The following is an 11,887-nucleotide window of genomic DNA, read 5'->3' on the forward strand; positions in this document are numbered from 1 at the left end:
GTGTATTAAAAGCGCACTCACACGGCATCCTGTACTCTTGGCACTCGTTACCTCCTACATGCAAACAAACATCCTGAACAGAATGCCAAGGAGATAGGAAAGAAAGGCACATTGCAACAAAGCATTAATTGTGGCACAATGAAATCAAGGGCCAGTTTATGTGCTATGGTCAAATATGTCTACACTTTACACAAGCTTTTAGGCACAAGAATTTTGTCAAGTGACCGAGGACACTGAGATGGAATGTCTTGTGATGATCATAACAGAGACAACGGCAGAAAAAAACATGCTATAACTGCAACTTGCGAAAAGCAAAATACATAGTCCAGAATGGATACTTATTCTACTCTAAATACTTTTTGGAAGTTTTTGTCTGCATTGTGCATTTGAGGTGTTTACAAACTGACTAAATCAGTTACCCCTGAAGTGTGTCTGAAATAAACCTTTAATGAGTCTAGCAATTATTGTATATAATTCCAGAAAGTCAAATGATTTGTTATTCATATTCTTTCTTATTTAGGGTCACTGCTCCAAGTGTTATACTTGTGGAACCCCCTGTTCTTTTTAAAGAGGCCTGAACAAGAAAGTCAGCCACTACAGAAACAAAGAGCCACATGGCACTGGCAACAGCCCAGGAGCTTCCATTTAAAAAAATAAAAAAAATTCCTATTTTATTTTTTTAGGGGGTAGCAAGGGAGACCACAGGGGAAGCAAGGGAGACTTCAGGGGTCACAGCTGCGACCCCTGGCAACTCCCAAATGTTGTCCCCGCGCAGTGCCTCTGGCGGCATAAATAGAAACAGAAATAGAAGAGAGGAGGCAGTGAGGAAATCATGCTTTAACTTGCATTACATTTAGACGTCATTAATAGAAGAAATGTATAAATAAATAGTTGCGTTAAGAGCACCAGGGACCATGGGTTTCCGCGCCCTCCATCTTTGTTATTGGTGCACTAGCAGCCAGTTGGTGGCAACCTGTAAAAAGGCCCATGCTCGTGGTGCCTATTGTGTGTATCCATAGAGAATTGTTATAGTTTCCAGTCATTCGGCGCGTGTGCAATTTCTTATGCTGGTATTTACCCCATTGTCTTTTGCTACGTTTGAAAAAATGTAGTTCCACAAGGTTTGTGATTTTCATTTTTTCTAATCTTTTATTGTCTCAAATTCATCAATTGATGATATAACAGGTGGTGCCGACACGTGTTTCGACCTAACAGGTCTTTTTCTAGGCTGGTAGGTAAGATAGAGGGATTGTCCTGGTTCCTGCTTGTTGCAGGTAGGTCAGTTAGTTACTGGGTAGTGGTAATAGCAAGGGCTCACTCCGCCCAGTGGCTGGTTTAGCAGAGGTCAATACCTCTCATGTTGTATCTTTCTGCCTCCAGGTTAACACGTTAACACGTGTCGGCACCACCTGTTATATCATCAATTGATGAATTTGAGACAATAAAAGATTGGAAAAAATGAAAATTACAAACCTTGTGGAACTACATTTTTCAAACGCAGCAAAAGACAATGGGGTAAATCCCAACATAAGAAATTGCACACGCGCCGAATGAGTGGAAACTATAACAATTCTCTCTATAAATGAATAGTGATTGCCACCAAAAACAGCAGTCAGCCTTATGCTGACTGATTCATTAATTGTTCCGACTTTTGCTGTTGCAAGTGGGAGCCTGCGTGCTTCTCTTTCATTCATTGAAGGCTTGGCTATCTAAATCTGCAGGATAAACTTAATAAAAAGAAGCATGTCTTCAAATGCGGAAACAATCACTTCTTTAATACATTTTATGACAGCTTATCATATTTGAATTTCAAACATCTATGAGGATATTATGTTCCTGTTAATTCTCAATGAGGATTTACATATTCAAGTATTTTGTGAGTGGGGGTGAAGCACGGCGTTCACATTGTCGCCAGTGGGAGTCAGCGGTTGCAGTTTTCGCATTTCGGCATTGATTGCACCGAAGCGCGGCACCATATCAGTAAGGAGAAGTAGGGGGAAGAATCAAAATTCCACACTCACTAAGATCGATACCATCATGTTCAGATGAACAGACACTGCGAAACATAGGATGGGGACAATTGTACAATGAATCTTCTTTCGTTTTGATAGTTAAATACAAGAAGAGATCGATCTGCAGTTGCCAAGAAGCAGAAACAGAGGCGGCCAAGGAACAGAAACTCGCCACTTGGGGAAACTGCTGCATTATCAAACATAAATTGCACTGCTCGCAGGGGCGGCCGTTAACTTCAAACTGGCACGTTGGGGAGTCCGCCCATTGACAGCTGCACACGCAAGAATTAGGAAACACAGACAAGGCAGACAGGCTCCGGCCAAATGGTCAACACATGCATATTTGATCCAGAATGGATTCTTTCTGAGGATGGCTGAGGCATGAAAACCAACTTTAATGTCCAGCCGGAACTCGAGTCGACATTTTCCTAGTTTAAACTCCAGTTGGATAACAATTTGGACAGTTATACAACATCTGTGGGAAATTATTGTATCCAAATTACAGAGTGATAGATGCCATGATTGTAAATTATTGGTGCATTGATGGTTACAAAAAAGTATTTGGCACTTAAAGGGAAAGTGCGCTCAAAAATGTTATTGTCCCGATCATTCGGGCATGTGTTTTTCAACATACTGTGATCGATTGTAAAAAACGTAACTATGCATTTTACCTTAGTTTTCCTCACTTTTACACATCCGGAAACAATGGGTTGGGCGCGGCCATCTTGTGCTAAACGCATCCGTTGCTGCATCGCCCTAAGTTCGAGTGCCCTCGCGGCAGTAAATCATATCACCTGCCCCTGAAGCTGACATCACTAATCCAAATGCTATGCTCCACCTATTTTCATGACGTTAGTAGGCAGCGTAGCCAAACGTGCCCAGTCATCACCCACGTTTTAACGTCAGTTAACGTAGAACCCAGAAGATCAACACACACATCCTTTCACAGCGTGTCCCAAATCAGATTTGAAAACAATTCTTTTAAAGAAAACTTCAGTAATCTGCAATTTCACAAGTGCTTTTGTTTAGCAGAGAACACTCCAAAAACCACATTATCATGCTCCAGTGATTGCGATGAACCACCAACAGTTGTGTGTCCTTAGGCTCGACGCACATGGTGTTCCTTTCGGGAGAAGATGTGTATTTGAAGCATCAGCTTCTTGCTACACCGTAAACGATGACAGGTTGCTCCTTGTCGCTGATACAGCCAAAGGGCATATCGGTCCCAGTTTATGGTCCCACATGAGGGTAATGCAAATCGAGGGATTTAGACGTATCTGCCATTGCTGATTGAAGAAGCCATCCCATGGCAGCTGAAAACTATGGCATTCGGAGAACGGTACAATATATTTGTGTAGATAACAGAATAAAAATATATTTTAGTATCCGTTCTTTATTCAAATGTATCCTCTAATTCTGCAACGGATTAAACCGAATAACGAACACAAACCACACACAATGAACACACACAGACAACTTGGGGGACTATTTCAGACTACGCCGTATCAGTAAGGAGACGTAGCGGGAAGAATCAAAATTCCACACTCACTAAGATCGATACCATCATGTTCAGATGAACAGACATTGCGAAACATAGGATGGGAAATATTGTACGATGAACCTTCTTTCGTTTTGATAGTTAAATACAAGAAGAGATTGATCTGCAGTCGCCAAGAAGCAGAAACAGAGGCGGCCAAGGAAAAGAAACTCGCCACTTGGGGAAACTGCTGCATTATCAAACATAAATTGCACTGCTCGCAGGGGCGGCCGTTAACTTCAAACTGGCACGTTGGGGAGTCTGCCCATTGACAGCTGCACACCCAAGAATTAGGAAACACAGAAAAGGCAGACAGGCTCCGGCCAAATGGTCAACACACGCATATTTGATCCGGAATGGATTATTTCTGAGGATGGCTGAGGCATGAAAACCACCTTTAATGTCCAGCTGGAACTCGAGTCAACATTTTCCTAGTTTAAACTCCAGTTGGATAACAATTTGGACAGTTATACAACGTCTGTGGGAAATTATTGTATCCAAATTATAGAGTGATACATGCCATGGATGTGAATTATTGGTGCATTGATGGTTACAAAAAAGTATTTGGCACTTAAAGGGAAAGTGCGCTCAAAAATGTTATTGTCCCGATCATTCGGGCATGTGTTTTTCAACATACTGTGATCGATCGTAAAAAACTTTCCTATGCATCTTACCTTAGTTTTCCTCACTTTTACACATCCGGAAACAATGGGTTGGGCGCGGCCATCTTGTGCTAAACGCATCCGTTGCTGCATCGCCCTAAGTTCGAGTGCCCTCGCGGCAGTAAATCATATCACCTGCCCCTGAAGCTGACATCACTAATCCAAATGCTATGCTCCACCTATTTTCATGACGTTAGTAGGCAGCGTAGCCAAACGTGCCCAGTCATCACCCACGTTTTAACGTCAGTTAACGTAGAACCCAGAAGATCAACACACACATCCTTTCACAGCGTGTCCCAAATCAGATTTGAAAACAATTCTTTTAAAGAAAACTTCAGTAATCTGCAATTTCACAAGTGCTTTTGTTTAGCAGAGAACACTCCAAAAACCACATTATCATGCTCCAGTGATTGCGATGAACCACCAACAGTTGTGTGTCCTTAGGCTCGACGCACATGGTGTTCCTTTCGGGAGAAGATGTGTATTTGAAGCATCAGCTTCTTGCTACACCGTAAACGATGACAGGTTGCTCCTTGTCGCTGATACAGCCAAAGGGCATATCGGTCCCAGTTTATGGTCCCACATGAGGGTAATGCAAATCGAGGGATTTAGACGTATCTGCCATTGCTGATTGAAGAAGCCATCCCATGGCAGCTGAAAACTATGGCATTCGGAGAACGGTACAATATATTTGTGTAGATAACAGAATAAAAATATATTTTAGTATCCGTTCTTTATTCAAATGTATCCTCTAATTCTGCAACGGATTAAACCGAATAACGAACACAAACCACACACAATGAACACACACAGACAACTTGGGGGACTATTTCAGACTACGCCGTATCAGTAAGGAGACGTAGCGGGAAGAATCAAAATTCCACACTCACTAAGATCGATACCATCATGTTCAGATGAACAGACATTGCGAAACATAGGATGGGAAATATTGTACGATGAACCTTCTTTCGTTTTGATAGTTAAATACAAGAAGAGATTGATCTGCAGTCGCCAAGAAGCAGAAACAGAGGCGGCCAAGGAAAAGAAACTCGCCACTTGGGGAAACTGCTGCATTATCAAACATAAATTGCACTGCTCGCAGGGGCGGCCGTTAACTTCAAACTGGCATGTTGGGGAGTCTGCCCATTGACAGCTGCACACCCAAGAATTAGGAAACACAGAAAAGGCAGACAGGCTCCGGCCAAATGGTCAACACACGCATATTTGATCCGGAATGGATTATTTCTGAGGATGGCTGAGGCATGAAAACCACCTTTAATGTCCAGCTGGAACTCGAGTCAACATTTTCCTAGTTTAAACTCCAGTTGGATAACAATTTGGACAGTTATACAACGTCTGTGGGAAATTATTGTATCCAAATTATAGAGTGATACATGCCATGGATGTGAATTATTGGTGCATTGATGGTTACAAAAAAGTATTTGGCACTTAAAGGGAAAGTGCGCTCAAAAATGTTATTGTCCCGATCATTCGGGCATGTGTTTTTCAACATACTGTGATCGATCGTAAAAAACTTTCCTATGCATCTTACCTTAGTTTTCCTCACTTTTACACATCCGGAAACAATGGGTTGGGCGCGGCCATCTTGTGCTAAACGCATCCGTTGCTGCATCGCCCTAAGTTCGAGTGCCCTCGCGGCAGTAAATCATATCACCTGCCCCTGAAGCTGACATCACTAATCCAAATGCTATGCTCCACCTATTTTCATGACGTTAGTAGGCAGCGTAGCCAAACGTGCCCAGTCATCAACCACGTTTTAACGTCAGTTAACGTAGAACCCAGAAGATCAACACACACATCCTTTCACAGCGTGTCCCAAATCAGATTTGAAAACAATTCTTTTAAAGAAAACTTCAGTAATCTGCAATTTCACAAGTGCTTTTGTTTAGCAGAGAACACTCCAAAAACCACATTATCATGCTCCAGTGATTGCGATGAACCACCAACAGTTGTGTGTCCTTAGGCTCGACGCACATGGTGTTCCTTTCGGGAGAAGATGTGTATTTGAAGCATCAGCTTCTTGCTACACCGTAAACGATGACAGGTTGCTCCTTGTCGCTGATACAGCCAAAGGGCATATCGGTCCCAGTTTATGGTCCCACATGAGGGTAATGCAAATCGAGGGATTTAGACGTATCTGCCATTGCTGATTGAAGAAGCCATCCCATGGCAGCTGAAAACTATGGCATTCGGAGAACGGTACAATATATTTGTGTAGATAACAGAATAAAAATATATTTTAGTATCCGTTCTTTATTCAAATGTATCCTCTAATTCTGCAACGGATTAAACCGAATAACGAACACAAACCACACACAATGAACACACACAGACAACTTGGGGGACTATTTCAGACTACGCCGTATCAGTAAGGAGACGTAGCGGGAAGAATCAAAATTCCACACTCACCAAGATCGATACCATCATGTTCAGATGAACAGACATTGCGAAACATAGGATGGGAAATATTGTACAATGAACCTTCTTTCGTTTTGATAGTTAAATACAAGAAGAGATTGATCTGCAGTCGCCAAGAAGCAGAAACAGAGGCGGCCAAGGAAAAGAAACTCGCCACTTGGGGAAACTGCTGCATTATCAAACATAAATTGCACTGCTCGCAGGGGCGGCCGTTAACTTCAAACTGGCACGTTGGGGAGTCTGCCCATTGACAGCTGCACACCCAAGAATTAGGAAACACAGAAAAGGCAGACAGGCTCCGGCCAAATGGTCAACACACGCATATTTGATCCGGAATGGATTATTTCTGAGGATGGCTGAGGCATGAAAACCACCTTTAATGTCCAGCTGGAACTCGAGTCAACATTTTCCTAGTTTAAACTCCAGTTGGATAACAATTTGGACAGTTATACAACGTCTGTGGGAAATTATTGTATCCAAATTATAGAGTGATACATGCCATGGATGTGAATTATTGGTGCATTGATGGTTACAAAAAAGTATTTGGCACTTAAAGGGAAAGTGCGCTCAAAAATGTTATTGTCCCGATCATTCGGGCATGTGTTTTTCAACATACTGTGATCGATCGTAAAAAACTTTCCTATGCATCTTACCTTAGTTTTCCTCACTTTTACACATCCGGAAACAACGGGTTGGGTGTGGCTATCTTGTGCTAAACGTATCTGTTGCTGCATCGCCCTAAGTTCGAGTGCCCTTGCGGCAGTAAATCATATCACCCGCCCCTGAAGCTGACATCACTAATCCAAACGATATGCTCCACATATTTTCATGATGTTAGTAGGCAGCGTAGCCAAACGTGCCCAGTCATCACCCACGTCTTAACGTCAGTTAACGAAGAGCCTAGAAGATCAACACACACATCCTTTCACAGCGCGTCCCAAATCAGATTTGAAAACAATTCTTTTAAAGAAAACTTCAGTAATCTGCAATTTCGCAAGTGCTTTTGTTTAGCAGAGAACGCTCCAAAAACCACATTATCATGCTCCAGTGATTGCAATGAACCACCAACAGTTGTGTGTCCTTAGGCTCGACGCACATGGTGTTCCTTTCGGGAGAAGATGTGTATTCGATGCATCAGCTTCTTGCTACACCGTAAACGATAACAGGTTGCTCCTTGTCGCTGATACAGCCAAAGGGCATATCGGTCCCAGTTTATGGTCCCACATGAGGGTAATGCAAATCGAGGGATTTAGACGTATCTGCCATTGCTGATTGAAGAAGCCATCCCATGGCAGCTGAAAACTATGGCATTCGCAGAACGGTACAATATATCTGTGTAGATAACAGAATAAAAATATATTTTAGTATCCGTTCTTTATTCAAATGTATCCTCTAATTCTGCAACGGATTAAACCGAATAACAAACACAAACCACACACAATGAACACACACAGACAACGTGGGGGACTATTTTAGACTACAATGTGCATGAAAGGGTAGCGCTGTGAAGTCGGTATAGCTCCCAAAGGTATGGAGAAACTGACGCAGCAATGGAACAACAGACAGATGGCATTGTAACGGAACTGGCAATATTATATATCGAAAAACGCACCAAGTACCCTTGGAAAATATTCTGCCCCCTTCACATCCAATAATGCGACGTTGATAGCACATCCTGATATTCCATGGGACGAAGTATTTCAGATATCACTAGCCTGCATACAGGTTGTGGTTTTGGGTCGTCGATGAATAATCGTCACAATATGCTCCAACTAACAACCCATAACAATGTCTGTACGGGGGGGCTTGGCTTGGGAAGCCATGGAGTAGGACGTGCGTCCTGAAGGGCTCCAGACAATCCGATAAACGATTTGCAATAACTACGCTTAAAAATGCTTTAAAAGACCCTGAAGCTACATCACGGTCACCGGAACGTGTGCTCGGCACATATGGGGAGGATCGATTGTTTTGGATGCGAGGAACTTGAAATATCACTTGAAGAACAATCACAGCCGTGAGAGACAAAGTGGCAAGATGGCCGACAACAAAGGACTGTGGTTCTGGAACCACTGAGGCGGCTCTGAGAAGAAAGCACACAACAAGCGGACGCGGATGCCAGCACAGGGGAAAGGCTCGGAGCCCCTCCGATTGATAAACAAAGGACGGCAGGTCTGCACTGGCCTGTGACGAGGGCTCAGATGGAGGCGGACTGGCCCCTGACAGAGAAGAAAAGGCAGGCGTGGAACGGGAACCGGCACATGGTGTCGTGCAGTACCTGAGCGCATGCAGGGAGGATCCGGCAGAATAAACGCCTCGGTGACAAGTAAGGAGGCAATGAGGGCCGCACAGCACAAGTAGCGCGCGGGGTGTGCTGACGCCCCGCTGGTTTCCACTATACGTGAGGAGCTGCCGGCCGGGGAGGAGGAGTCAAGTGAAAACATGGGGAGGAACTGGAGTCCCCGCGACTGAAGGCTGCAGGCCCTGGTGCAGCAGACCTGTGATGGCGGGCTGACCTCAGAGAGTGTGCCCCAGAGTGGAGGGTGTGCAGCACCAGGGGCTTGCACCCGGGGCAGGGCAGTAAAAGAGCAGCGAACCGTGCGCACAAGCAGCCTACACAAGGTGGTTGCTGAGGGCGGGACGGATCCAAGGGAATGTAATCGCACCTCTTGTAATGACGAGTGAGGAACAAAGAGAGTGAGTGGCATTATGGAGAGCTGGGCTTCTCAGAGAGCCAGGGAGATGCAATAAGAGTGAAAAGTGGGGGTCACAAGGCACCAAAGTATGCAAGCGTGCCCAAGGGGCTGGAGACTAAGCTAGTGGTGTGTCGCATATGAAGAGCCCGGTAGCTGGGTGACTACATCAAGGAGCTGCGTGGTCACTAGGATGCAGCAAGACGTTTGATACGTGGGAGGATACAAACCATCCTAAAGCCGGAGCTCAGGATACACAAGCTGACGGCGGGGCACAGGGCACAACCCACTCTTAATAAGGGCTACTCAACGGTAATCACCCCACGGCTAGGAAGACGCAGTGGCGCAAAATCGATACAGGGAAGCAGGACTGTCACACCGGGGTGCTGGCAACCTTGGGCGCAAGACACAGGCCTCAGAATGGCAGCGCGAGGGGTCGCAAGTAAAAGCAAGATTAAGCAAGACACAATGGACACTTTTGCTAAAACACAACAGTCTCCCGCTGCCACGATGCCCACAAACTCTATGGACACCAGCGGAGAGTGCGGCGGCAACGGAAAACCATCACATATTGGCTGCCATTACGGAACTAAAAGACTCATGGGGGATAGCAATGTCAGACCTACGCTCTTCCTTGGAGGCTAGAATAGATGCGGTAGGCATGGAGGTCACCCTGCTGAGACAAGATGTTAGGGGTCTGGCAGAACGGACAAGCAATTTGGAAAGTGCGGTGAAGACCAACACGGATACCAGCTCCAGCAACCCAAAGACGATCCACGCGCTCAAACAACAGGTAGCCAATTTGGAGTCTCGCGTGGAGGAAGCGGAAGGGAGAGCGAGAAGGAATAACATTTGTGTGGTGGGCCTGCCAGAGTGAGAGGAGGGACGGGACCCGACAGACTATGTTGAGAACTTACTTTTACAGGGAATTGGAGCCGAAAAACTCGCAAGGATTCGCAGTGGAACATGCACATAGAGCCCTCATGAGGAAACCGCGACCAGGGGCCCCTCCCCGTGCTATAATCGCCAAAATATTGAACTATAAAGGCCGCGAGAAGATCCTGGCATACTTCTGAAAAGGTGGGACAATCGAAAAAGCTTCAAGCACCATCACGGCGTATCCGGATTACACAATGTTGGTTCAGAGATAACGCCCAGAAACTCTATGACTCCAGCAGAGAGTGCGTCGGCAACGGAAAACCATCACATATTGGCTGCCATTACGGAACTAAAAGACTCATGGGGGATAGCAATATCAGGCCTAGGCTCTTCCTTGGAGGCTAAGATAGACGCGGTAGGCATAGAGGTCACCCTGCTGAGACAAGATGTCAGGGGTCTGGCAGAACGGACAAGCAATTTGGAAAGTGCGGTGAAGACCAATACGGATACCAGCTCCAGCAACCCAAAGGAGATCCACACGCTCAAACAACAGGTAGCCAATTTGGAGTCTCGCGCAGAGGAAGCGGAAGGGAGAGCGAGAAGGAATAACATTTGCGTGGTGGGCCTGCCAGAGGGAGAGGAGGGACGGGACCTGACGGGCTATGTTGAGAACTTACTTTTACAGGGAATTGGAGCTGAAATACTCGCAAGGATTCGCAGTGGAACATGCACATAGAGCCCTCATGAGGAAACCGCGACCAAGGGCCCCTCCCCGTGCTATAATCGCCAAAATATTGAACTATAAAGGCCGCGAGAAGATGCTGGAGTACTTCCGAAAAGGTGGGACAATCGAAAGATCTTCAAGCACCATCACGGCATATCCGGATTACACAATGTTGCTTCAGAAACAACGCCCAGAAACTCTATGACTCCAGCAGAGAGTGCGGCGGCAACGGAAAACCATCACATATTGGCTGCCATTACGGAACTAAAAGACTCATGGGGGATAGCAATATCAGGCCTACACTCTTCCTTGGAGGCTAAGATAGACGTGGTAGGCATAGAGGTCACCCTGCTGAGACAAGATGTCAGGGGTCTGGCAGAACGGACAAGCAATTTGGAAAGTGCGGTGAAGACCAACACGGATACCAGCTCCAGCAACCCAAAGGAGATCCACGCGCTCAAACAACAGGTAGCCAATTTGGAGTCTCGCGCGGAGGAAGCGGAAGGGAGAGCGAGAAGGAATAACATTTGCGTGGTGGGCCTGCCAGAGGGAGAGGAGGGACGGGACCTGACAGACTATGTTGAGAACTTACTTTTATAGGGAATTGGAGCTGAAAAACTCGCAAGGATTCGCAGTGGAACATGCACATAGAGCCCTCATGAGGAAACCGCGACCAAGGGCCCCTCCCCGTGCTATAATCGCCAAAATATTGAACTATAAAGGCCGCGAGAAGATGCTGGAGTACTTCCGAAAAGGTGGGACAATCGAAAGAGCTTCAAGCACCATCACGGCATATCCGGATTACACAATGTTGGTTCAGAGACAACGGTACAGCTACGTGGCTATCAAAAGGAGACTATGGGCGGCTGGGATTAAATATATGCTTCTGTACCCAGCTAAACTGAAGGTGGTGCACAAGAGTAAAATGTTCTTTTTTGACACTC

The sequence above is a fragment of the Ambystoma mexicanum genome, chromosome 1p (assembly GCF_040938575.1).
Source record: "Ambystoma mexicanum isolate Mex_15411 chromosome 1p, UKY_AmexF1_1, whole genome shotgun sequence".
In the NCBI taxonomy this organism is placed as follows: Eukaryota; Metazoa; Chordata; class Amphibia; order Caudata; family Ambystomatidae; genus Ambystoma; species Ambystoma mexicanum.